This window comes from Pongo abelii, chromosome 2, assembly GCF_028885655.2.
Source record: "Pongo abelii isolate AG06213 chromosome 2, NHGRI_mPonAbe1-v2.0_pri, whole genome shotgun sequence".
Lineage (NCBI taxonomy): Eukaryota > Metazoa > Chordata > Mammalia > Primates > Hominidae > Pongo > Pongo abelii.
In genome coordinates, this window is record NC_085928.1 from 204,302,189 (window position 1) to 204,326,767 (window position 24,579).

Consider the following 24,579-nt stretch of genomic DNA (forward strand, 5'->3'; position numbering starts at 1 on the left):
CCTTTGACAATGTCCCAGTGCAAAGACTTCCAGGTGTGAAGAGGTCTCAACCTCCTGAATCACTCCATTTACGTGGTGGGCATTTCTGGTTGTTAGAAACACCTCAGCCTCCATTGGTCCCCACCCCCACTCAACTTGCTTCCATCTCTCTGAGAGACAGCCAGAACAGAACACATTCCTCTAGAAAGGTCCTCAGTCTTTCCTGAAATGCCTATCTCCTGTCTTTCACAGGCTGCTGCCTCCCTGTGTCATTGCCCAACATTGGTATTCTTCGGTGGGACAAAGCTTGGTGTTTTTCTCACTTGAGAATATTATATTTATAAAAGTCGTGGGCACATGTTGTTTTTTGACTACCCAGCATCCAGTCTTCCTAGTTTAGAAGAACCCCAAAATAGGTGAGAAGTGTGACCCTGCCTCCAACCCCGCCTCCTGCCATGGAGGCAGAAGAGGAGCAGATCTTCACTTTCCACACCTCAAGGGACTCAGCCAATCACCCGTTCATGCCTGAGATTGTGAATCCAATAGGAAAGTACAAGGATATGGAGATTGTCAGAGCTGATGTATGATGGTGGCAGCAGAGTAGAGAATCCAGCAGAGAGGCAGCAAGCATCCCAGGGATCCCATGATTGAGAACCAGCTTCTGTGGTTTAGAAGCAAGGCGCCAACTGGTATGAGAAGCACAGACAGATGGTGCCCTGGGAACACTGGCTGTCACGTGCTGGAGGAGGTTCCTCAGCAAGTCACCTTCCCTCCATGGGCCTCTATTGGAAAGAAGGCATAAAGATCATTCCAGCTATGATTCCTGAGCTTTTAATATATTCTTTCTGATGATTAAGAAATATATCTGTCGAGCGTGGCAGCTTACTCCTGTAATCCTAGCACTTTGGGAGGCCGAGGCGGGTGGATCACAAGGTCAGGAGTTCAAGACCAGCCTGACCAACATGGTGAAACCTCGTCTCTACTAAAAATACAAAAATTAGCCGGGTGTTGTGGTGGGTGCCTGCAATCCCAGCTACTCGGGAGGCTGAGGCAGGAGAAACACTTGAACCCGGGAGGCGGAGGTTGCAGTGAGCTGACATCACGCCACTGCACTCCAGCCTGGGTAACAGAATGAGACTCCGTCTCAAAGAAAAAAAGAGATATACCTGAATGTGACATGGAAAGAGGCTCAGAATATCAGACATTTTACTGCAGATCTTGAAAACAGCTCTCCAAAACTAACTCCAGATCCACCTTGGGGTTCTCAACTCCAGATGGCTTTCTAAAATTGAGACCAAGACTGAGATGAAGAGCTATGCCTCGCCCTGATGCTGCCAGGACCACTGTTCCCATGACTACCTTGAGGCACAGCCTGAGGCCCTGGGTGTCTGTGGTGGCAGAGTACAGCAGAGGATTTGGCATCAGAGCAGTCTGGATCCTCATCCCAGCTGGGCCTTCTGATGTTGGAGGGCCCTAGACAAAGGGTTTCCATTTGCTGGGTCTCAGTTCTCCACATGGACAACAATGCACTGTATGAGTTTTAAGGTTCTTTCCAGTTCTGACTCTCTGTGACTCTGAATCCAGTAGGAGCTATTATTTCCTTGATTCCTCCTTATTGTTTTCTTCCCTTCTTCTCTGGTTTCTGTATTAAAACTTTATATGTTTATGAATGGATAGTCAAAATGTGGTATATCCATATCATGGAATAGTATACAGCCATGAAAAGGAATGAAGTACTGATGCATGCTACAACATGGATGAACCTTAAAAACACTAGGCTAAGTGAAAGAAGCCAGTCTCCAAAGACCATATGTGGTATGATTTCATTGATATGAAATGCTCAGAATAGGCAGATTTGTAGTGACAGAAAGTACATTAGTGGCTGCCTAGGGCTAGGAAGAGATGGGGAGTGACTCTCAATGAGTACAGGATTTCTTTTGGGAGTGATGAAAATGTTCAAAAATTGATCGCAGTGATGGCTGTACAACTCTGTGAGTACATGAAAAACCCTTGAATTATACAATTGAAATTGGTGAATTGTATGGTATATGAATTGTATCTGAATAAAGCTATTAAAAAAACAGGGAAGAAGTTTAAGATAAATCCAATATATTTTAAAGCTCTGCTCATGGCATTGGAGGTTAGCCTTGAAAATTAAATCCGCTCCCAGTCCAACAATTCTATGTTGTTTGGGTTTTTAAATTTTTCCCTATTATTAAATTGATTCATTTGACTGTAACTACTTTAAAATCACCCCTTCTCAGAAGGTCTAATTAGCAGTCTAATGGGACCAGAAAAAGGAAAAATGGGATCTGACAAGTTTCTATGCTTGATTCCAGAGAGTTCTTTGAGGTAGTTTCTCTTTTCTCTAGACTCTTTTGTTAGATTCTAATGGAAATCCTATCTGAAGAATTATTATAGAACAGTGCAGCTCATACTTTAATTTGCACACAAATAACGTGGAGATCTTGTTAAAATACAGATTCTAACTTAGGAGGTCTGGGGTGGGGCCTTGGAGTCTTGAACTTCTGACAAGCTCCCCATCGATGCTGATGCTGCTGGCCCATGGACCACACTGCAAGCTGCCAGGCTCCAGAACACTGTCTAATATGACTACTGAGCACTTGCAATGTGGCTAGTCTGAATAGGGATGTAATGTACGTGAATGAATGAGAGAATCTAAGTGATGTCAGTGTAAAATATATCATAGTTTTCAAAGACTTAGTACAAAAAAAGAACACGAAATAATTTTTATATTAGTTGCACATTGGCATAATAATATTCTGTGCTGGGTATGGTGTCTCACGCCTGTAATCCCAGAACTTTGGGAGGCTGAGGCAGGCGGATCACTTGAGACCAGGAATTAGAGACCAGCCTGGCCAACATGGCAAAACCCTGTCTCTACTAAAAATACAAAAATTAGCGGCCGTGGTGGTGCACGCCTGTAATGTCAGCTACTCAGGTGGCTGAGGCACAAGAATCGCTTAAACCCAGGAGGTGGAGATTGCAGTGAGCTGAGATCATGCCACTGCACTCAAGCCTGGGCAAGAGAGCAATACTCTGCCTCAATAATAATAATAAAAATATTCTGGACACATTAGATTAAATAAAATGTATTATTTTTAAAATTACAAGTTTTATTTGTGAAAGAGACTGGTAGCACCCCTCTCTCAATTATTCAACTCCCCTTTTTCCTTAATAACAGATTTCCAGCTGGGCAAACGGTAGCCACATGGAATAAAGACTATATTCCCCAGCTTCCCTTGCAGCTAGGTGAGACCATGTTATATAGTTTAGACATTTACCCCAGCCCAAATCTCCTGTTGAATTGTAATTCCCATTGCTGGAAATGAGGCCTGGTGGAAGGTGTTTGGAGCATGGGGGCAGATCCCTCATGGCTTTTGGTGCTGTCTCCATGAAAGTGAGTTCTCACGAGATGTGGTCATTTAAAATCATGTGCTCCCCCTCCCCCCGCCCACTCTCTGTCTCTCGCTCCTGTTTTCTCCATGTGAAGTGCCTGCTCCACCTTTGCCTTCTGCCATGACTGTAAGGTTCCTGAGGACTCCCCAGAAGCAGGTGCTACTATACTTCTTGTATAGCCTGCAGAACCATGAGCCAATTCGACCTCTTTCCTTATTATAAATTACCCAGTCTTGTGTATTTCTTTACAGCAATGCAAGAACAGCTTAATACACTGTGTGACTAATCACTGCATGAAACGGAGGGAGAGAGTTGTGCAGCTTCCAAGAACCTTCCTTAAGAGATTACGTCAGTTCACCCCTTGCCTTCTTCTTCTTCATTCCTTCCTCCATCCTGCTGACTAGAATGAAGAGATGTTGTCATCTTGGACCATGAGGTCAAGGCCATGAGTGGACCAACAGGATGTAAATGTCATGAGGGCAGGGATTTTTGTCTGTTCCCCACTCCCCAACTGCCGTGATCCCAATGCCTGGTTGGTGCTAAATAAATATTTGCTAAGTGAATGAATGAATGAACAAGCCTGGGAGTCCGATTCTGGGGAGGCAATGTCAGCCCCAGACCACCCACCTGGACTTTTACATGAGTGAGAACCAAACTTCTACCTTGTTTAAACCAACTCTAATCCTATCAATACAATTTTTAAAAGTCCTATAATTGTTTTAGGCCATATAAAGTTTACCTAAAATGTTAAGCTAAACCTTGGTAAATTGAATCACATTTCCAATGCATTGTGATATTCATTTTTTAATGTTGTGGATTATTTTACAGAGCCAAAAACCATCCACTTTTATGTTTAATAAGTTGAAGTTTTAGTAATTTGGGTTTCTAAAACCAAAATACACTTCCAAGAGTACTTTCTTACTAACAGTGCAAAGCACTGTAAAAGTTTAATCCAGCAATGATTTTCTTAACAGCCCTAGAATGTAATATAAGTGTTATTAGAATGTAATATAGGAGTTAGTATCAAAGGCAGCATCTTATAAGATAGAGATGAGCTAATTTCCTTTCCCAACTCAGGGAAAATTTTCCGTTTTCATTCTGTGCCCGTTACACTTCACCGCTCTTCAATTGAATAGGAATTTTACATCGGAGAGGTTAGGAGTGGCAGATTTTAAGCAAAAACAAGTGTCTTTTTCTACTTTTTAAGAAAAACATTTCATTTCATTCTCTCAAGTTTTCAGCCCTGCTGACCTCTGAGAAGAATTACACCTTTATACATTGCTTTCTTAAAGGAAAAAAAAAACTTTAAAAAAAAAAAGGACTTGATTAATTAACTTTGGTATGCAAACAGGTGCGGGTAAAACTTCAGTCAACACTGTGCAGAGCACCATGTCCTCGTCTCCTATTCTCAGAACAAGAGGAGCCGGCACGATTTCAGTGAACCTGCAGAGGGCAGGTTGGACCTACTGGCAGGGCTGGGGGTGGGGGTGGAGAGACGAAAACAGAGAGGCCAGGATGGACCAACCCTAGGTGTCTGCACTTGCGACCTTTCTCAAGGGCAATGAGAGTTACTATCACCTGTCATAGGAGGACAAAGAGGACACCAATGTGATTTTTCACCCTTCCTAATAGCCTGGAGGCCTTGTTCTTCATTCCAAACTCACTGGGCTGAGGGCTTTGAAGTCGCAGAGGCCAAAAAACAGCTGTGGGTCATGTTTGTCTCATGAGTGGTCACACAGTGACACGCCAGTGAATGCCAGCTTCCACTGAAGGCTCCTGGGCCTTCAAGGCTCTGTTCTGTGACACAAGAGGAATTCCGGAAGGCCACTTGACTCCAATACAGCATCCTTACTTGCCATGCCATTACTCTTCCAGGCTGGAAGCCTCATGTTTGCCATGAGCCCATTGCCTGGGTATTTCTGATGAAGGAAGCTTTTTATCAGAAGGCATCTGATACCTAAGTTTCCTTTTAGTTGAAAAAAAAAAACTTTTCTCAAAATATACCATTGGTACAGATTTTCAGAGCTGAATTCCAAACAGAACTGAGTAACATGCCTTTAAACAACGTGTTTAAAAACTCTGGAGTCACAAGATACATTTAATGACTGATTTGTGATATCTTGGAGAAGACGGAAATTCTGGAAGGGAGACGAGACATAAATAGCATTAAAGTGCAAGAGATAAGAATGTATATAGTGAGATACATCTGCGAGGCTAAAAAACATGTGCCAAGCAAAGAATGCCAAAGGATGGAGCTGGAAAGACCAGTGGAGAAGGCTCTGGACATGAAACTGGACATTGGCCTACTGTGAGTGGGGAGCCATTGATGATTATAGAAGCTGAGCAGGATAGGACCAGATTTGTTTATTGAAACATAAATCAAATGACAAAGTGGATAAATGGATGGCGTAGAGAGCTACGAGAAGCAGCTACTGCAAGCGCACAGATGCAAAACTCGGAGCAGCCAGGATCATGGAGCTGCTCGGAAATGGTGGCTACTTTGATGGTTGCTGGTCCTGAGGTGGAGGGAGCAATTCTGATGCTGAGGACATTCCGGTTTCTGGCTTGAGACCTTGGGAGATGGAGAAGAAAGAGCAGTTTGAGAGGTGGAGCGTGGAGATGAAGAGGTTACTTTGGACAGTGTGTTTAGGTGCCTACAAGAGTGGCAATGGAGGAGACACTTCTGTAAGACTGGATTTATAGGAGCCTCCTTTTTCCAGATTAAGGGCTATCTTTCCACTTATTCCCACAGTATCTTCACGTGTCACAGGGCAAGAAGATGCTGAGGCCCAACCTGGAACTTGACCCTCAGCACAAGTGGCTTTCAGTAGTAACAATGCATTCTTCCAGGTGGCAATTCCCACCATCTCATCAGCACCTACTGTGCACCCAGCCCTGGGCCCCAAGCTTTCCACTCTCTGTTTATCCTGTGACAACCCTTTGAGTGAGGTATCACCGCATATCTCAAATGGGCAAACTGAGAGCTAAGACTGAAAGAGCCAGTTACATGCCCAAGTTTTCACAGCTAGAAAGTAGCAGAATTGGTGCTCAAACCAGGCCTATGCGTTCCCTTCATGAGACTGCACTCACCACATTATATCACCGCAGGCAAAGGTCAGAACTGAAGCCTAACCAGTTCTATGACGGTATCATTTGCAAAACTCATTCATTCATTCATTGAATTAACACTGAACTCCTATTAATATATAGGAGCTATAAGGGTATATGTACTGATATATATACAAAATATAAATGTGGTCAACCTGACATGGGTGCTGGGGTAGAGATAATGCTTGCAGTTGCATAAGCAAAAATAACAGTTTTGGCCTTCGAGGAGTTCTAAAGCAGTGGTCAGCAAACTATGGCCTGGGGGCCAATTCTGGCTCATTACCTGCTTTTGTGAATAAAGTTTTATTGGAATCATAGCCATGTTCATTCATTTACATATTGTCTATGGCCACTTCTTTACCACAATGTCAAAGTTGAGTGGATAGTGTCCCACAAAGCTTAAAATATGTATCTATCCCTTTATTTTAAAAACTGCCGATTCCAGGCCTAGAGTCAGAACCACAGAGGCTATGGAGTACAATAAAATGTAGATTTTTAAAAAGGCACAAATAAAGAGCTGTGACCAAGTCGAGGAGAGTGACTAAAGTCACAGGCAGGATGTACTCAGGAGGAGGTTTTCAAACTGGGCTTTGACAAATGAATGGGGTGTTAGCAGCAGACTCCAGTCCGGAGCGCATCCTCCAGGCGGGCCGGTACACGAGCCAGAATAAGGTGGAGGATGCTCAGATGCGTGGGACGCAGTCATTCAGTTCTCTTTCCAGAGGAGCGGAAGTCATTGTGGTGGGCGGGACTCTGCCACCACTCAGCTATGTGACCTTGAGCCAACCCACTTACCTCCTTGTCCCCTGACACCAGCCATCTCTCACTGGCCTAGCAGGCTGTGAGAAGCAAAGGTGAGGGAAAAAAATACCTGAATGACTTGTGAAAAGTTTAAGCTGTCTGCAAACCTGGGGGGTGTTCATGGTGGTTGTATGGGCTGTATGTGCACAAGACAGCCTCGAAGATAATCATGCATAGAACCTACAAGCAAAGGCCGAGTGTGGTGGCTCACGCCTGGAATCCCAGCACTTTAGGATGCTGAGGTGGGTGGATCAACAGGTCAGGAGGTCAAGACCATCCTGGCAAACATGGTGAAACCTTGTCTCTACTAAAAATACAAAAATTAGCTGGGCGTGCTGGCGCGTGCCTGTAATCCCAGCTACTCAGGAGACTGAGGCAGGAGAATCTCTTGAACCTCGGAGTCAGAAGTTGCAGTGAGCCGAGATTGTGCCACTGCACTCCAGCCTGGGAGACAGAACGAAACTCCGTCTCAAAAAAAAAGAACTTAAAAGAAAAAATGTCAGCCCTGGATGGAAAGCTGCGTTTGTCCCTGGCTGAGCACATACTATTTTAAATAAATTCATTCAGTGCAGCTCGGTAAGTTTCAAAAGCGTCCTCCCTGCAGAGGAGCCGTCCTTCAAGCTGGGCATGTGTGGATGTCCTGCCCCACAGGACCGCAGTGTGTGCTCCCTGGCCCGGGGTCTATGCTGGAGGACTGCAGTGTGTGCTCCCCAGGGTCTATGCTGGAGGACTGCAGTGTGTGCTTCCCGGCCCGGGGTCTATGCTGGAGGACTGCAGTGTTGCTCCCCGGGGTCTGTGCTGGAGGACTGCAGTGTGTGCTTCCCGGCCCGGGGTCTATGCTGGAGGACTGCAGTGCGTGCTCCCCGGGGTCTATGCTGGAGGAATGCAGTGCGTGTTCCCCGGGGTCTATGCTGGAGGACTGCAGTGCGTGCTCCCCGGGGTCTATGCTGGAGGACTGCAGTGCGTGCTCCCCGGGGTCTGTGCTGGAGGACCGCAGTGTGTGCTCCCTGGCCCGGGGTCTATGCTGGACGACTGCAGTGTGTGCTTCCCAGCCCGGGGTCTATGCTGGAGGACCGCAGTGTTGCTCCCCGGGGTCTGTGCTGGAGGACTGCAGTGTGTGCTTCCCGGCCCGGGGTCTACGCTGGAGGACTGCAGTGTTGCTCCCCGGGGTCTGTGCTGGAGGACTGCAGTGTGTGCTTCCCGGCCCGGGGTCTACGCTGGAGGACTGCAGTGTTGCTCCCCGGGGTCTGTGCTGGAGGACTGCAGTGTGTGCTTCCCGGCCCGGGGTCTATGCTGGAGGACTGCAGTGCGTGCTCCCCGGGGTCTGTGCTGGAGGACTGCAGTGGGTGCTCCCTGGGGTCTGTGCTGGAGGACTGCAGTGTGTGCTCCCTGGGGTCGGTGCTGGAGGACTGCAGTGCGTGCTCCCCGGGGTCTGTGCTGGAGGACCGCAGTGCGTGCTCCCAGGGTCTGTGCTGGGGACTGAGGACTGGACCAAGGAACACATTTTGTCCAGCGCCATCACAAAGGGGTCTTTGCGCATTCTCAGCCAGCTGGCTTCGAGCTGGTAAACGCTGTGTACCCTGCTCCCTCGCCTTTCCTCCAGGAAGCACCTCCTTCTGCCCCAGCCTGGATGATGCTTTTCCGCTCACACCCTTGAACCCACATTCCCAGCCCAAGGGGGAGTCCGCGGCCCCGGCAGTGCAGCCCGCAGCACCTGGCTCGCCTTCCTCTGCCCTGGGCCAAACCCTCAGACGCAAGAGAAACCAGAGCTTGCTCAGCTGGCCAGCACTCGGGTTCCTGTCCAAGTGTTTGTGGCTGGGCTTCCTGCTGACGGAAGGGCGGCCTGCAGCTCTCCTCTGACATCCCGAGAGGTGGCTCCCAGGGCCTGGCCGCCAAGCACGTCCAGCTGGCACCCGGCAGAGCTGCCGCGGCGGCTGCACTCTGCGCAGCTGTCCGTCGACATTCACAGGGACGCTGAGGTCAGGCTGCGAGAGCTGTAAAGGGGATTCCTTTGGGAAGAAAGGAAGCTGTGAATCAGAGCAGAAATGCTGGAGCTCAGGCTTGTCCTGGGCAGATGGCCAGAGCCTGCCTTACATACACCCCACCTTCAAGACCAAGGGACCCCCTTGCTCCACTGAAGCCCGCCTCCCTCACCACCTGAGAACCTTTGCCGGTGTCCCCTCACGAGTGTCTACCACACAGCTTCCCTCGGCCCCAGGTGCACCAGAAACAGAGCCCAGGCACCCACATTAGAGCCTGTCCTGGGCTATCAGGACCTCACGAAATTTAACTTCATGGAGAACCAGCTTCCCTTTCATAAGTGCAACTTGGAGAGTGAGAATACTTGCTGGGTATACTGTGTTTATTTTCCCATGTTTCAAGGGCTGTGACATAGGAAACGGAGTCAGACTTATTCTATATAGCTCCAGGGGTCTGAATAAGCATAACAGAGACAGAGTTTAAATAAGGAAAAGCTAACTCACAAAATAGGCTGTCCCAGAAGGTAGTGAGCATCCTGTTATCAGGGGTATTCAACAGAGATTGCTTGCAGAAACTTTCAAGTGCTAGACTGTAAACTCTGTGAGGGGAGCACCCCACATCTGTCTCCATTCACTGCTGCAGACACAGCACCCAGCGCAGTGCCTGACAGTTGGTGAGCCGAAGTATGTGTGGAAGGGAGGAAGAAAAAGAGGGAAGGGGATAGAAGATAAAGATGGAGGGAGGAAAAGAGTCTGAGTACTTTGGAGAGCAAACCCTTCCTTTAAGGGAGAGGTTGGACAAGCTGGCTCTTGAATCCAGCTGTCTCTGATTCCATGGTTATGAGGTAAGGTTTATAGGTGTCCCCTCCAAAGGGTGTTGTGATATTAGCTGCAAAACAGAGCTTAGCAACTCTCCTCAGAGAGTGCTTGTTTCCAGGCAGAAGCCTTCTATCAGAGCACTCTCCATCCGCAACCTCCCTGTCTTCCATCTTGTCACTCACTTCTACAGAACCCTGAAAAACGCAGAGTCCCCTTTGAAAGATGCAGAGCCCGAGGCTCCAAGAGGACTGAATGGTCTGAGCTGGGACATCCTCAGGCTCTGGGTTCCAAGTCCAGCACCCCCTCGTCCCATGCCTGTCAGTCTGTGTCACTGCTGGCCACAGGTCCTTCATCCTTGAAGACTGATGTTGTGGTATAACAGAATACCTGGTGTTTGCTTAAGCACCAGAAGTTCCCCTATCTTTTGAGAAATGCACAGAAAACAAATAATCCTCCAAAAATTATCCTCTTTCTCTGCCTCACTCTGGACAGAGAAAATGTTTGGACGTTACCACAAATTGCAATCACCAATAGAGGATTTGGGACTATCTCCAGAGGTAAGTTTCCTTTTCAGGGGCTAGTCCTCTGGATCGCCCCATTGGAGGGATGCGACATTTTTTTCTCCGCCCTGGGACATTTTTCTTTTTCTTTTTCTTTTTCTTTTTTTTTTTGAGACTGGAGTCTCACTCTGTTGCCCAGACTGGAGTGAAGTGGTGAAATTTTGGCTCACTGCAACCTCCACCCCCGGGTTCAAGCAATTCTCCTGCCTCAGGTCTTTTGTGAAGGTCTGACTAGCTGACGATTAGGTAGCTCCTGTGCTTGTTTGGCCTCAGATCCATGCCCTACCTTCCCTCTGCTCTCTTTCGTCACAGGGGACCCACCCCTGCAAGCTACATTTGCCAAGGTCCCCATCTCCCACTGCCAGGAGACTGTGAGGAGGAAGAGGGAAGAAGCTCTCTCCATTTATCTGACTGCTCCTCCTCTGGGGTCCCAGCTCCTGCCAGGGAATCTCGTCCACGGTTTTAGCTCTCACTGGGTTCTGAAAACACCACCTCCTCTCTCTGTCCACAGCCCAGGAATAGTGGCTGTCCTGTGCTCTCTAGGTCACCTTTCCCCATGTTTGCACTTTCATCTTTCAGTACCTTTCCAAGCAGTTTCCCTCTATTAAGGTCTCCAGAACGAATTATGTTTTCTACCTGGACTCTGCCTGTCTCCGTGTCGGAGTGAACTTGTTGAGGCCCAGCCCAGAAAGGGTTAAAATGGCAGAAGTATGGGACAGTTCAGTCTGAACCACTGCACTGAGGGTCAGAGAGGCAGGGCCAGGAAAGAGGTTCCAGGAAGGAAGATCAGGTCTGTGTTGGCCTGTGCATGCGGAGGCCGCCCAAGTGCAGCCTTGGCTCTGTGTGGGGACCAGGGGGCCTGGAGCCGGCCCCAGCTGTCCTCCCACAGGCCCCTTTCCTCTCACGCTCAGCTGCACGAGGCCCCACCAGGCCTGGCCTCCTCCGACGCTATGACGCAGTGTCGGTGCCTCTCACGTCCATGGGCCAGACCGTGTGACTCAGACTCTCAGGGCTCTGCGCGGGCCAAGCTTCCAGGTCCGCGTCACCTCCATCAAGGCAGGAGAGGAAGGCCAGGTCCGCGTCACCTCCATCAAGGCAGAAGAGGAGGGCCAGTCCGCGTCACCTCCATGGAGGCAGGAGAGGAGGGGCTTCCTCAGCGACGTCAGCAAAGGAAGCAAGTGTCCTTCCTCTCCACTCCCAAACCCAGGCCATCTGGGATGCAGGGGAGAGAGCCACAGGCTCTGCCTTCTCCTCTTCCACCCACCCCTAAGGCCTTTCACTCCCTCAAGCTGATGGGGTCTGACTGAGACTTTTTCCTCTCTCCTATTTTTTTTTTTTTTTTTTTAGGTGGGAGTCTTGCTTTGTTGCCCAGGCTGGAGTGCAGTGGCGTGATATCGGCTTACTGCAACCTCCAACTCCCAGGTTCAAGGGATTCTCCTGCCTCAGCCTCCCAAGTAGCTGGGATTACAAGCACGTGCCACCATGATCGGCTGATTTTTGTATTTTTAGTAGAGACGGGGTTTCGCCATGTTGGCCAGGCTGATCTCGAACTCCTGACCTCAGGTGATCCGCCCGCCTCGGCCTTCCACCGCACCCAGCCCTGACTGGGACTTTTAACAACTTTACCCAAACCGGGACCCAAGGAGAGGCTGACAGTGTTATTCAGGAGCACAGATGCACCAGGTAGGAGGGAGGAAAGCTGCACCTTGGCTTCTGCTACGTGCCAGCCACTGAGCTAAGTTCTGGCACGCATTTCATGTCCTTTCATCAGTCTATAATGGGAGAGAGTCAGGCCCCTAAAAATGCAGCAGGCCCCATTCAGTACATCTTCACTGGCTACTATGCATTCTGCAGGGTTGAGTAAACTATGGGTCCTGCCTTCCAGGAAAGTTAAGGACATAAAGTTTGAAATCACCCAAACCTGCCTGGGTGTGAATCCAGACTCCTACAATTAGTGTTTACGTGACCTTGGGCAAGTGATTCTTGTCCCCCGAGCCTCAGTTTTCTCATCTATGAAATGGGCATCATCATAATCTCATCTCATTGAGTTCTTGAAAGATTCTCTGTTTTCTCATCTATGAAATGGGCATAATGTTCTCATCTCATTGAGTTCTTGAAAGATTTGTGTAAGTAACAAGCTTAGCATGGTGCCCAGCACATAGTGAACACTCTTCAACAAGTCTGGGCTGTTTCTTGTTGAATTAATGAGTCTAGGATACACGTTCAGTCCTACGGTAGCACCTGGGAGTAGGAAAGCATTCGGGAAGGCTACCCCACTACTTCTGTCAACCCTGAGAAGCCTTCTGATCCTCACATAGGATAAAACGCAGCTCTTCCTTTCTTATTGGAAATCTCCAGTGACCTGACCTGAGAGGCATCCCACACGCCCTCAGTCCCCCGGCGGGCCCTGCCACCACCCCTCAGCATTGCCGGATGTGCGGCTGAGGTCCAAGGTTTGGAGAGTTTCCGGGACTGGCCGGGTCACCCTGCGGCTTGGCCGTGTCTGGCAGCCCCACCCTTCCTGGCAGCCAGGCCCTCTGAAATTCTGCCAGCGCCGGGGGACGGGGAAGGTCTTGCTGGGATGGGGGAGGGCGGGAAGAGGGGGAGCACGAGCCGACTTTGCCCTCCCATCCAGCCACGCCGAGAATCCATCCCTGGCAGTGCCGACTGCTCCTCCTAGTGGGGAAGGAAGCTCTTCCCGGCACCAGGACAGAGCGCCTCCACCAGGCCTGCTAGAGGATCACACCTCCATCTCATCATAAAGCCCCCCACAGCCGAAAAGGCCCTCCCACATCCAGTTCCCCCAGACACTTGGTGGCTTTTCAGGAGACACGGTTCTAACACCCATTTCACAGATAAGAGCACTGAGTCCATCTCTGGCCGTGAGGCTATGGCAGGGCTGGGACTGGAAGCAGGGCCTTTCATTTGACTTCTCGTAGGTTTCTTCCGGGGCACCACTTTGTTTTTGTTTTTTGTTTTTTGTTTTGTTTTGTTGAGATGGAGCTTCACTCTTGTGGCCCAGGCTGGAGTGCAATGGTGCCATCTCGGCTCACTGCAAGCTCCACCTCCGGGATTCAAGCGATTCTCCTGCCTCAGCCTCCCGAGTAGCTGGGATTACAGGCGCCCGCCACCACGCCCGGCTAATTTTTTTGTATTTTTAGTGAGACGGGGTTTCACCATGTTGGCCAGGGTGGTCTCGAGCTCCTGACATCAGATGATTGTATTTTTAGTGAGACGGGGTTTCACCATGTCGGCCAGGGTGGTCTCGAGCTCCTGACATCAGATGATCCACCCACCTTGGCCTCCCAAAGCGCTGAGATTACAGGCGTGAGCCACCGTGCCGGGCCCAGGGCACCACTTTGAAAACTGTCATAGAGGAAGAAATGGCCACCTTCTCACCCATTGCCCACCCCTTTCCGCCCCCACCCCTCACACAAGCCTGACACCACCTTGACAAGAGGACTGCTTCATTCCTTTGCCCTGGGTCGCTAGAGCCGAGTGCCCCAGGGTGCCTGATTAAAAGCGTGTTGACTGGCTCGCTCCTTTCCTGCCGGATCATCCTGCTTCTTCAAGCTCCACCCATCTCAGGATCAGCCTTCCCTTCCAACCGCAGGCCTGACCCCACTGCTCTACAGGAGGAAAAGGCGCTCTGCGCTTTGTGGCCGGATCCGGGGCTCAGCAAGTCTCATCCTGGAGCTACCTCCATCAGAGACAAGCTGTGCAGAGGCCCGGGGCAGCTCAGATGCTTGGGTAGGGGTGGCGAGGCACGGCTCCTGCCCTGTCAACAGAACCCGCAGAGGTCTTCAGGCTGCCCCCTTGAGAGCAGACTCTGTCACCCCTGCCCTGGCAAAGACCAATTGGAGAGAAGCCATTTTGGAGCCAGTCACTCATTAAGGAGGGGGAGGTGACCCTTGCCCTGACTTCTTCCCTGAAAACAAAGTCCTTCCTTTGAGCTCTCCAGAGGCTGGCCTCCTGCACTGAATGCAGCCACAAGCAGCCCCCGGGGAGCCCCAGGTCCTGGGGACAGGCCCCAGAGACCTGGCTTGGAGACCCTGGCTTGGAGGCTCTCCCAGGCCTTGGAGCCTGCTCTCTTCCCTGGGATAGAGGGGAGGGCCTGCCACCCGCCACCCACCGCCCGGATCCTGTCATGGGACAGAGCTGGGCCTGAGCTCAAGGACAGAACAGGCAGACAGTGATCTGTGTTTTCTGGGAAGACAGCCAGTCCTCGTGCCCTCAGGCTTCCGGGCACCGAGGAGTGTGGCTGAGCAGTCACCCGCCGCCCTGGCTCAGCCCCCTCCAGGCCCAGGCTGGGTGGGCACACCCCGTCCCTGGTATCCAGGCCAGAGAGCTGCAGCAGGAGGGGCCATCATGCTGCTCTCCCCCTCGCCTGTGTCTTCATAAACTAAACAGTACAGCATCAAGGGGAGCGGGCAAGCAGCCTGAGCTCTGAGCCGTGCCAGCCTGTGCCCCAGGACACACAGAGGCATCGTTTGGTGGGTGCACCCTGAGCATGTCTCATCTTTTCCCCCTCGACAAGGCTGAGCTGCTCAAGGGCATGGGAAAAGCACTGATTTGGCCTCAAAACAGCACTGGGTTCCAGTTCCTGGACAGTGCTGCCATCCACCCGTGGGACCATGGCGAGTCATTTCATCCCCTGAGCCTGTTTCTTCAGCTGTGCCATGGGGTAGTAACCTCCGCTGTGCACCTTCCTAGTTGCTCAGTCTTATGGTGTCAGGCAGCTGTGAGAGCACCCAAGGCATGATACTCCTACGAGAACTTCTCCCTACTTTTTTTTTTTTTTTTGAGACGGAGTCTCACTTTGTCTCCCAGGCTGGAGTACAGTGGTGTGACCTTGGCTCACTGCAACCTCCCCCTCCCAAGTTCAAATGATTCTCCTGCCTCAGCCTCCCGAGTAGCTAGGATTACAGGCACCCGCCACCATGCCTGGTTAATTTTTTTTTTTGTAGAGACAGGGTTTCAACATGTTGGCCAGGCTGGTCTGGAACTCCTGACCTCAGGTATCTGCCCGCCTTGGCCTCCTAAAGTGCTGGGATTACAGGCATGAGCCACCACACCCAGCCTCTCCCTACTAGGGTTTCATAAAATCTTATTGACCTGGTTTCACAATTCAATTTCACATATCAGGAGAAATGAAGGCCAGGGAGGGTGTAAGTCACTGGCCCGCAGATTGGGACTGTCCTCAGGCATCCCTGGAGGCCCAACGAGCAGCCCGGCCAGGCCCGTTGTGGTTGACAGAGTTGGTGTCTGCCCACCTGAGGGCAGGACAAGTGGGTGACCCCGAGCAGAGCCCCAGGAGGGAACTGTAGGGGGCCTGGAGCTCACCTCTCATTCTCTTACTTAATGGAGAGACCTGCCCACCTCTCAGAGGAAGCGAGGCACTCTCCTGTCCCGCTCTCCCTGTGGGCTACTCAGAGCAAACCGAGGGAACCATGTTTCTAGGAAAGTAAATGGAGCTTGAACAGAATGGGGAAGGGGGTCAAAACCAGGCTCAGGAGAACCGTGTCAGGTGGTTCAACCCTGATGGCGAGAACTATCTTCCAATAGCCAAGGGCAGTCCTATAAGAAGGGATTGGACTCGATCTGACCCCAAAGGGTCTGATGAGGGCCCTAGAGCAAACATCTATGGAGGGCAGATTTTGACTGCTATAGGAACTTTCCAACAGAGGACGGACTGAGTCCTTGGCCAGCACAACTCCAGTCACTAGAAGTGTCCGTGCTAGATTGGACACACATGGTGGTGGGGAGGTGATTCTGGAAAGGAGATCATGAGTTAAGGATATCAGAGGATCCTCCCACTTCCTGAAGATTCCAGGCTTCTCTGTTCACCACGGGCTGTGAGGTTATCCCTGGTATTAATTAGCAAACGCTGCCTAAGAGGGTTATTTAGAACGTAAGTGCTTGGCCAGAGAGTGCTGCTGGTGCCGCCCCAAGCGCTACACATCTTGTACACATTATCTACATGTAGGAGCGGCCTGGACGTCCATCAGGACAGGCAGTTTAATGGGTTATACATGGTTCTGTTCCCACATAACTTTCTGCGTATGCAAAAAAAAAAAAAAAAGCATCTCTTTACCCTCGCTAAGAGCCCACGGAGGCGCCTCACACTTACTGCTACGAAGTTAGCATGTGGCCTTGCAGTGCCAGGAAAAACAAGTCCGCGCAAGAAAACCACCACCCTGAAATGCGGCGGGCCGACTGCTCAGGGCTGGGTGGTCCCCAGCTGCCACACACGAGTTTGGTGCGTGGCATTCACTGGCCAAAATCCACACCCCAGCCACCCAAGGCAGGAGGGGAGGAAGGTGCCAGGCAGTGGCCCGTGCCTAGGGAGGCTGCCATCAACTCTTGAGGCTGGAACTGCAAGGCTGCTGGAGCTCCCTGCCTATCCAGCCACCCCATCGGCCTGGAGCTAGGCCAGCAGGCGGCCAGCTGTGGACCGGCTGCAGGTGTGAGGAAAACCAGCAAGCAAGTGTCAGGAGCGTGGAGGAGCAGCCTTCGTCTTAAAAGGGGGCCCAGCCCAGGCCCCCAGGAAAATGCAGCTCTAAGCCACAGGGTGCTGGGCTCCTTCAGGCAAATTAATGTCGTCAGACCAGGTTACATTTCATCCTGTTTTCATCTGAACCACAGTGGATGTGCATGGGAAGGGCTGCAGGTGCTCAGATGTCACCCGGAAGAAGTGAAGGACAGTATCTCACAGGACCTGGAAAACAAGAGCGGGAGAGCATTGTGCCCAGGGCCTGTCCTGGGACAAATCAGTGGCAGAACTAGATCTAGAGCCACATCTCCAGAGTCCCCATTCACTTTTCACCAAGCTCCATGCCACCTGAATGACAGGCTGGAGGAGGTAAGCCCAATCTGATACCTGCTGCCTCTGGGACCCACCTGATGTGGTTCTCTCTCTCATCCCTCTTCAGACCTTGGAGCCAGTGCTGTGCCCTCTGCCTGGGATGCTCTTCCCGTCTCTGCAGCCAGCTCCTTGGAGCATCTCCACCTCCGCTCTGATGTTGCCTCCTCCAGGAGGCCTTTCCTGACTGAGCTCTCTCTGCATCACTGCCTCATGCTAATTTTCTGTAGAGCACTCTCTGATGTCTTCTTGTTTGTTTCTGTGTGTGTTTCATCTGTCTCCTTACCTGAAAATTTAAGTACCAGGAAAGCAGGCACCAGTAGGGGCTCAACAAATATAGTTGAATGACCAAAAGAGAATTTCATGTTGAATTGCCGATGGCCCAGAGTGCATGGGGATTATGAATACTGGTGGAGATATTGTTAAACCTTACATTTTGAACCATGCGAGTTTCTCCCTCTGGTGACTCACAAGGTCCCTGCCGGCACCTCCAGGCTTTGTGCTCACAGATCCTGAAACTTCACAGGGAAAAGAGGACAAAAGTGGTTTCCTGGTCCCTTAAAGAGCAAATGGGATTTTCTGAGAAGAATCTTTCTTTGTTTTCCTTCTCACTCAAGAGAGAGGGTTCACAGCCTGCTCTCCCCTCCCTCCCGCCTCTCATAATTGCTTCCCTCCCTTCTTCTTCTTCCATCCTGAGTATTTGTCATTCTCTGCTTGTGGCAAATTGCTTTTCACCTTTGAAAACCAAGAGTGGTTGCTACCCAAGACAGCCTGGAAGTTTTTTGCAAGCAGGGAGGTGTTTAGCAATAGAAAACACTGTTGATGACTCTCCCCAGTTGTGGCATCACTGGAATTCGATTTACTAAGCATTTATGGACAGCCTATGAGATGGGTACGGTGAAGGATAGCCTGGTGATGCAGAGGTGGGTCCTGCCTCTTAGGGACTCTCAGGCCAGTAAGAAAGAGATCATTTTTCCTCAAGAGATGTTTTATTAAGTGCTTGCTAAAGGCTAAATACTGGTGGGCCTACAGTGAATGAGGACTCGCCTTGCCCTCGAGGAGTTCATTGTCATGTGAAGGAGAAATTACGGACAATTTCAAACTTCAGTTTTACATTCTGTGAAGGGAGGCATGCGGATGAAAGGAGAAAGTGGCAGGGAGCTAAGGGAGCAGACGGGAAGACCAGCTGCACGGGGAGGTGGGAGCTAGGCAGGACGAGGTGGGGGGTCGTCATTAGTGGGAAGGGGCATCACGCAGAGAAACTCCAGACTCCTATTACATCTTCCACTGTGCGGGGCAGAGGTGGGAATGAGCTTGCTTGGTCCAAGGACTGAAAGGAGATTCGTGTGGCCGGAGAGGAGGGAGGAAGTGGACAGCATGAGCCAAGCCAAGGCTGCAGAGGCTGGCAAGGGAAACACGGAGGCCAGGAGGCCGGGAGAAGGTTTGCAGAATGGTTAGTGTTCTATCGCAACAAAAAGCCAAGGGGGCGGTGAAAGACAAGGCTGAAATATCTGTTAGGCCCAAGATCACACTAGCAAGGGGAGTCCAGGGAACCTGAGGCTGAAGGGGGAAGGCTGTTGGTGCGGACCCCAGTCTAGAGGCTGTTGCAGAATAAGTGATAAATGACAAAGGCCACAGCAGAGTGGCAGGGGTGGGGTGGGGGTAGGGTGGGGGTGGGGTGTCATTGGCAACTGCAATAATAGTAACACCATGTCCACCACATGAATCCCCCATTTCAAATGCCCTTTCAGACCCCTCCCCAGGTCTTCCTGACTCCACTCCTCTTTCTGCTCCCCACTGGAGATGCTGCCAGGAAAACAGAGGTTCTGGAGAATACGTTCACTCAGCTACAGGGAGAGGAGGAGGCTGAGAAGCCAGAACAGTCAGCTCATCCTGAAAGTAGAGGCCTATGAGGTCCCTTTCTGACCCAAAAGATTCCCACCCCGAATGAGTCTGAGCACACACACGTGTGATCACACACACACACACTCATCCACTCACTCATAGCCCAGAACTTGCCCCTTATTATTTTACCTGAAATTTTAGCATCTGGAAATTAACTGGAATAAGAAAATCCTTTCAATAAATGCCCATCCTGACTCATGCCTTAGAAAGGAATGGTCTGGCCGGGCGTGGTGGCTCACACCTGTAATCCCAGCACTTTGAGAGGCTAAGATGGGCAGATCACTTGAGGTCGGGATTTAGAGACCAGCCTGGCCAACATGGTGAAACCCCATCTCTACTAAAAATACAAAAAAAAAAATACCTGGGTGTGGTGGCAGGTGCCTGTGATCCCAGCTACTCCGGAGGCTGTGGCAGGAGAATCCCTTGAACCTGGGAGGCAGAGGTTGCAGTGAGCTGAGATCCTGCCATTGCACTCCAGCCTGGGTGACAGAGTGAGACTCTGTCTCAAAAAGAAAAGAAGAGAAGAGAAGAGAAGAGAAGAAAAGAAAAGAAAAGGAAAAGAAAAGAAAAGAAAAGGGAGGAAGGGGAGGGAAAGGGGGAGACCCTTGGGAACGGGGAAGTGGAGAAGCCAGGCCCCGAGGCCCTCTGGCATGATCATGAAATATTTTTTTTCTTTGAGAAATGCAGCCCTGGCTCCAATCAGCTAATTTTCAAACCTTTGATCCATTGATCCTTTGGGCAGTCTGGGCTTGCTTGGTTCAGTAACAGGCAGCAGAGGGTGAGAGAGATGGCACAGGGCTGAGAGCCGTGAAGTCACTGGGTGAGTCCCTTCCCCTTGCCAGGCCTCAGTTTCCCAGTCTGTAAAATAAGGGGGTTGGAGGGGCTGACTCTAGGGCTGACTCTGACCTTTTCTCTCCAGGCATAGGTGAATGGTGTGACCACACCAGGCCAGGGAAGAAACACGTGCCCAGCCTGCCATCTGCCCTCCTGTCCTGGAGCCAGGTCTTTCCACCAGCTTCCTTCATCTTTTAACACTTGGTGAAAAGGAATGACACGTCAGTCAAAGCCACTGGCCGGTGCTCATGGAGCATCTGGCAGGAGGAAGCCCCTTCCTGGCTGGCCTCCCATTCATCAGTCAGTGCCGCAGGCTGGGCCAGGTAAGGTTTCAGTGGCTGCTGATGGCGGCTGCCCGGTAAGGGTTCTGGCCAAGTCCGCCCCCTCGTTCCTTTCTAACTGGGCTTTGGGCAGCTTTCAGGACTTCCCAACTCGGCAGCATGCCCACTTCCACAGTCCCCACCCACCCTGCAACATGAGGAAGGCACAGAAGCCCAAGCCAGGCAGAGCAGCGCTCCCTGCATCACCCACAGGCAGCCCGGGGAGCACGGGCCTCCCGAGAGCCAGCCCAGGCCTGGACGGCCCACTGGGGAGGGCAAGGAGGGGAAGAGGGGAAGGGAGGCTGTGCCAAGGGCTGTGCCTGTGTTTCAGGGATAGCTGTGGAGCCTGAGCTGGGAGGCAGCTGAGAAAGGCAAGAAACAAGGAAAGGGGACAGAAGTCACCCAGTCGGTGAGCCAGCTCTGTGGCAGGCAGAGAAAGCAAGAGAAGGGGCCTCTCCTGCCCCCATCCTAACCTCCCAGGTCCTCCCCAAAGGCTCCCAGCCCTCCCCCAGACACTCCCCAGTCTCCTCCCTGTCCCCACCACCTTCCCTCCAGCCCTGATTTACAGCTGGGCAGTCACGGGACAGATTCTGGTTAAGCCTCAGAAACATACACCCAGCAAGGGGTTTGGATTTTCTCCTTCCTACCCTCCCTCGAGACTCTTCCGTGGAGGAGTAAGAGAAGCAGATCCAGCCTGGAGAAGCCAGGCCCCGAGGCCCTCTGGCACCCTGACTCCAGCACCCTGGTCTAACATGCAGTAGGAGAAATGAGGTCTGGAAGGGTGAACAGGCAGCTGGCCCCCCATGAGGCCTTGGCATCAGGCCCTGGCTGGGTTGGCAACAGCTCTTGGCTCATACAGGCTCCCTTGGAAACAAACCTCTGTTACTCACTTCTTTCCTCTAGTTGGCTGACAAGGGAGCCGAAGCTGTTGGCTCAAATCTTTTTTTTTCTTTTCAACCTCTCCTCCATTTTTTTTTTCTGCTACTAAAAAATTTGTTTTGCAAGATATAGTATAAGGCTCTTTTACTTCTTGAAGTTTCTTTAAGAAAATAATGGTGCTTACAAGAAAACTGTGATGACTCCCGGCGTTTGCACAGGACTCTGCTGTGCGTAAAATGCTTTCCTGGGTCTTTGCAACAGCCCCAAGCTGCAGACAAGGCAGGTAGTTATCCTGTGAAATCCCAGGGGGACTCTGAGGCTCAGAGAGGAGAAGAAGCTTCCCAGGTCACACTGCTGGCAGGGTGAGGACCCAGGGACCTAGATTCTGCCAAAGAAGACCTTGAACAAGTTTCTGTTTGGCCCCTCTTGGCCCCAGCAGCACAGCAGGGAAGAAAGGCCATCATCCCACAGCCAATCCCCCTTTATCCCCTGGGCAACCTCAGAGAAGGGGAAACTGGTGGCACATGGATGTAACTAGAGTTGAGGAATACTAGGGAATGAACTCCTTCTTAGGCCCCACAGGGACAAAAATGTATCCCCTTGTCCCCGCCGACAGAGAAGGGGAATGCCTGGGGCTACACTACTTCTTGAGTAGCTACTATGCATTCAGGCAGTCTGCAAACATTACCTCTTTTTCTTTTCTTTTTTTTTTAAGACGGAGTCTCATTCTGTCACCCAGGCTGAAGTGCAGTGGCGTGGTCTCCGCTCACTGCCACCTCTGTCTCCCAGGTTCAAGCGATTCTCCTGCCTCCGCCTCCAGAATAGCTGGGAATACAGGTGTGCGCCACCATGCCCAGCTAATTTTTGTATTTTTAGTAGAGACGGGGTTTTGCCATGTTGGTCAGGCTGGTCTCGAACTTGTGACCTGGTGATCACAAAGTGCTGGGATTATAGGCGTGAGCCACTGCGCCTGGCCAAACATTACCTCCTTTTAAACATGACAGCAAACTTCATGGTGTACATTATTCCCTTTTTATAAAATAAGTGAAACCCAGAAAGACGAAGTCATTGCCAAGGCAACACACGGGAATATATGGAGCCATATTCAGACTCAGGTCTTTTTGACTCCAAAGCCTACGCTATTTCCACTGCCCCTGGGTTGCCACTCCCTGAAACCACCTGGCCCACCGTGCACAGTCTCCCCTGCGGAGGGAGAAGGCACAGACCACAGAGTGAACATAGGCAGACAGCTCCATGCGGCCTTGGGCAAATCTTGTCCTTGACCCTCAGATAGACTCATGCCCAACACGAGGCTGGGCTCATCGCTTGAGCTCGAAGGTCCTTCTGATGTTTGGCCATCCTTTAAGTCTAACAATCCTGGGCCGAATAGTAATAATACACTCTATTCAGCTCCAAAAATCCTTCTTTGATTCCTGTCCATGCCCTACACACAGAGCTAGGAGTCAGAGCAAACATAAGCCATGCTTGGTTCTTGTCCTCACTGGGCTCCTAACAAAAGGTGGATGGACCATGAGAATGACATATGGGCTTCTTCTGACCTCCCATTGCTGTCGGTGAAAACGGGTCGTGGAAAGACAGGGAGGTCACAGCCAAGACAGCTCAGAGGGCTAGAGGTGGGGACTCACCAATCTCCTCTCTCTAGGAAGGGGCAGGGGATCCAGGATCCCCACTCTCCTGCCTAGTCTAGAAGCCCCTCATAGAGAGTGCCCTTTAAGGCATAATTAACAGAAGTAGTTCCCTCCCAGCTGCCCGTCTACACTGGGGCATGGGCTTCAACATACAGGACTATTCTATATTCTAGGGGCTGGGCTGGGGGTTACACAGACAGTCACACCTCTAAGGCCAAAAGGGAGGTGACAGATGTGAGGAACCCACATGTTGAAGCAGAAGGACCCTCTGGGTACCCTCAGTTTCACGCTTGTTCCCAGAGTACCTCCTCTGTACCATTCCTTGTGGCCGGGCTAGGAGAGAAAGACTTCAGAAGTGCAAGTCCCAGCCTTCGAGGGGCTCCCAGGCCACTGGGAGAGGTGGACTGTCTCTGGTCCAAGGAGAAGTCAAGGGGGCAAAAGCAGGGGAGACAAGATGCCATTGGGCATGGTGGGGAGCAATCGATTCTGCTTGGGGGGCCAGGGAAGGCGACATGGAGATGTCACTGAGAGGGACTTAGAGGGTGGAGGGACTCTGACAAATGGAGTTGGAAGGAGAAAGGCAGGGACAATTCTACAGAAAGAGCAACAGAAAGTGCAGTCCAAAACCCAGCTCAGCCACACTGCAGCCCTGGGCTCACTCAGCTTCTCTGAAGCTATTTCCCCATCTTCAGAATGGAGAAAATAATTCTCTAATCCTGGGAAATACCTTCCTGTGCACGGTCCCCTCACACCTGCCTTCAAGGACTGCACTTTCTGTCTTCTCAGCTACTCTTCCCCCAAACACACCCTTTGGGAAACTAGAAACTTACAGAAGAGATATAAAGCATAGAACACAAATGGTGGGACAACCCTTACTGTCAATCAATCAGTATATCCGGACATTTTACCAATAGGGAAACTGAAGCCTAGAGATATTGCTTGACCTGCCCAGAGTCAGGGACCAGAAGGACTAGAAGCTTCTTTTCTATTGCAGCCCTAACCACGTTTGCAAGGGTGACACCTTTGGATCATCTTTCTTTTGAGGGGAAAAGGTCAGCCTTTGCTGTCCCCTCCATACCCTGGCTCCTCTCTCCCATTCACGGCAAGTTTTTGCATCTACCCTGTTCCACTGGCCATTGCTGTCATGTGTCTGGGTCAGGATTTATGGGCTCAGTCCCCAGCTATGGAAGTCAGTATCAAATGAATGGAATAGCTCCTGCCCCCGAACCAAAGGCCCCAGAATCTGAGGAGGCTTCAGCCTGTCTCATTCATGGGGCCCGAGGGCAGAGGTGAAGGAGATGAGGGTCTCAGTTCCTCTGCCCAAGGCAGCCTCCTCCCTGGGGTGCCTGTGTGGAGGACTGACAGGTTAGGGCTTGCCAAGGGAGCCAAGGAATCTCGGTGACTGGCAGGAGAGGAGATGCGCCCATGACAAAGTGCACCAAGGACAGGTCATCCTGGGCTGTG

General features: G+C 51.1%; 1 long non-coding RNA gene across 1 annotated transcript; it reads left to right on the plus strand.

The window, feature by feature from the left end:
• Positions 1–20,159: 20,159 nt before the first annotated feature.
• Positions 20,160–21,590, plus strand: LOC129058362 (uncharacterized). Its single transcript, XR_008523475.2, has 3 exons — positions 20,160–20,253; positions 20,353–20,590; positions 20,919–21,590. It is a non-coding gene; the product is annotated as an uncharacterized LOC129058362 (long non-coding RNA).
• Positions 21,591–24,579: the final 2,989 nt, after the last annotated feature.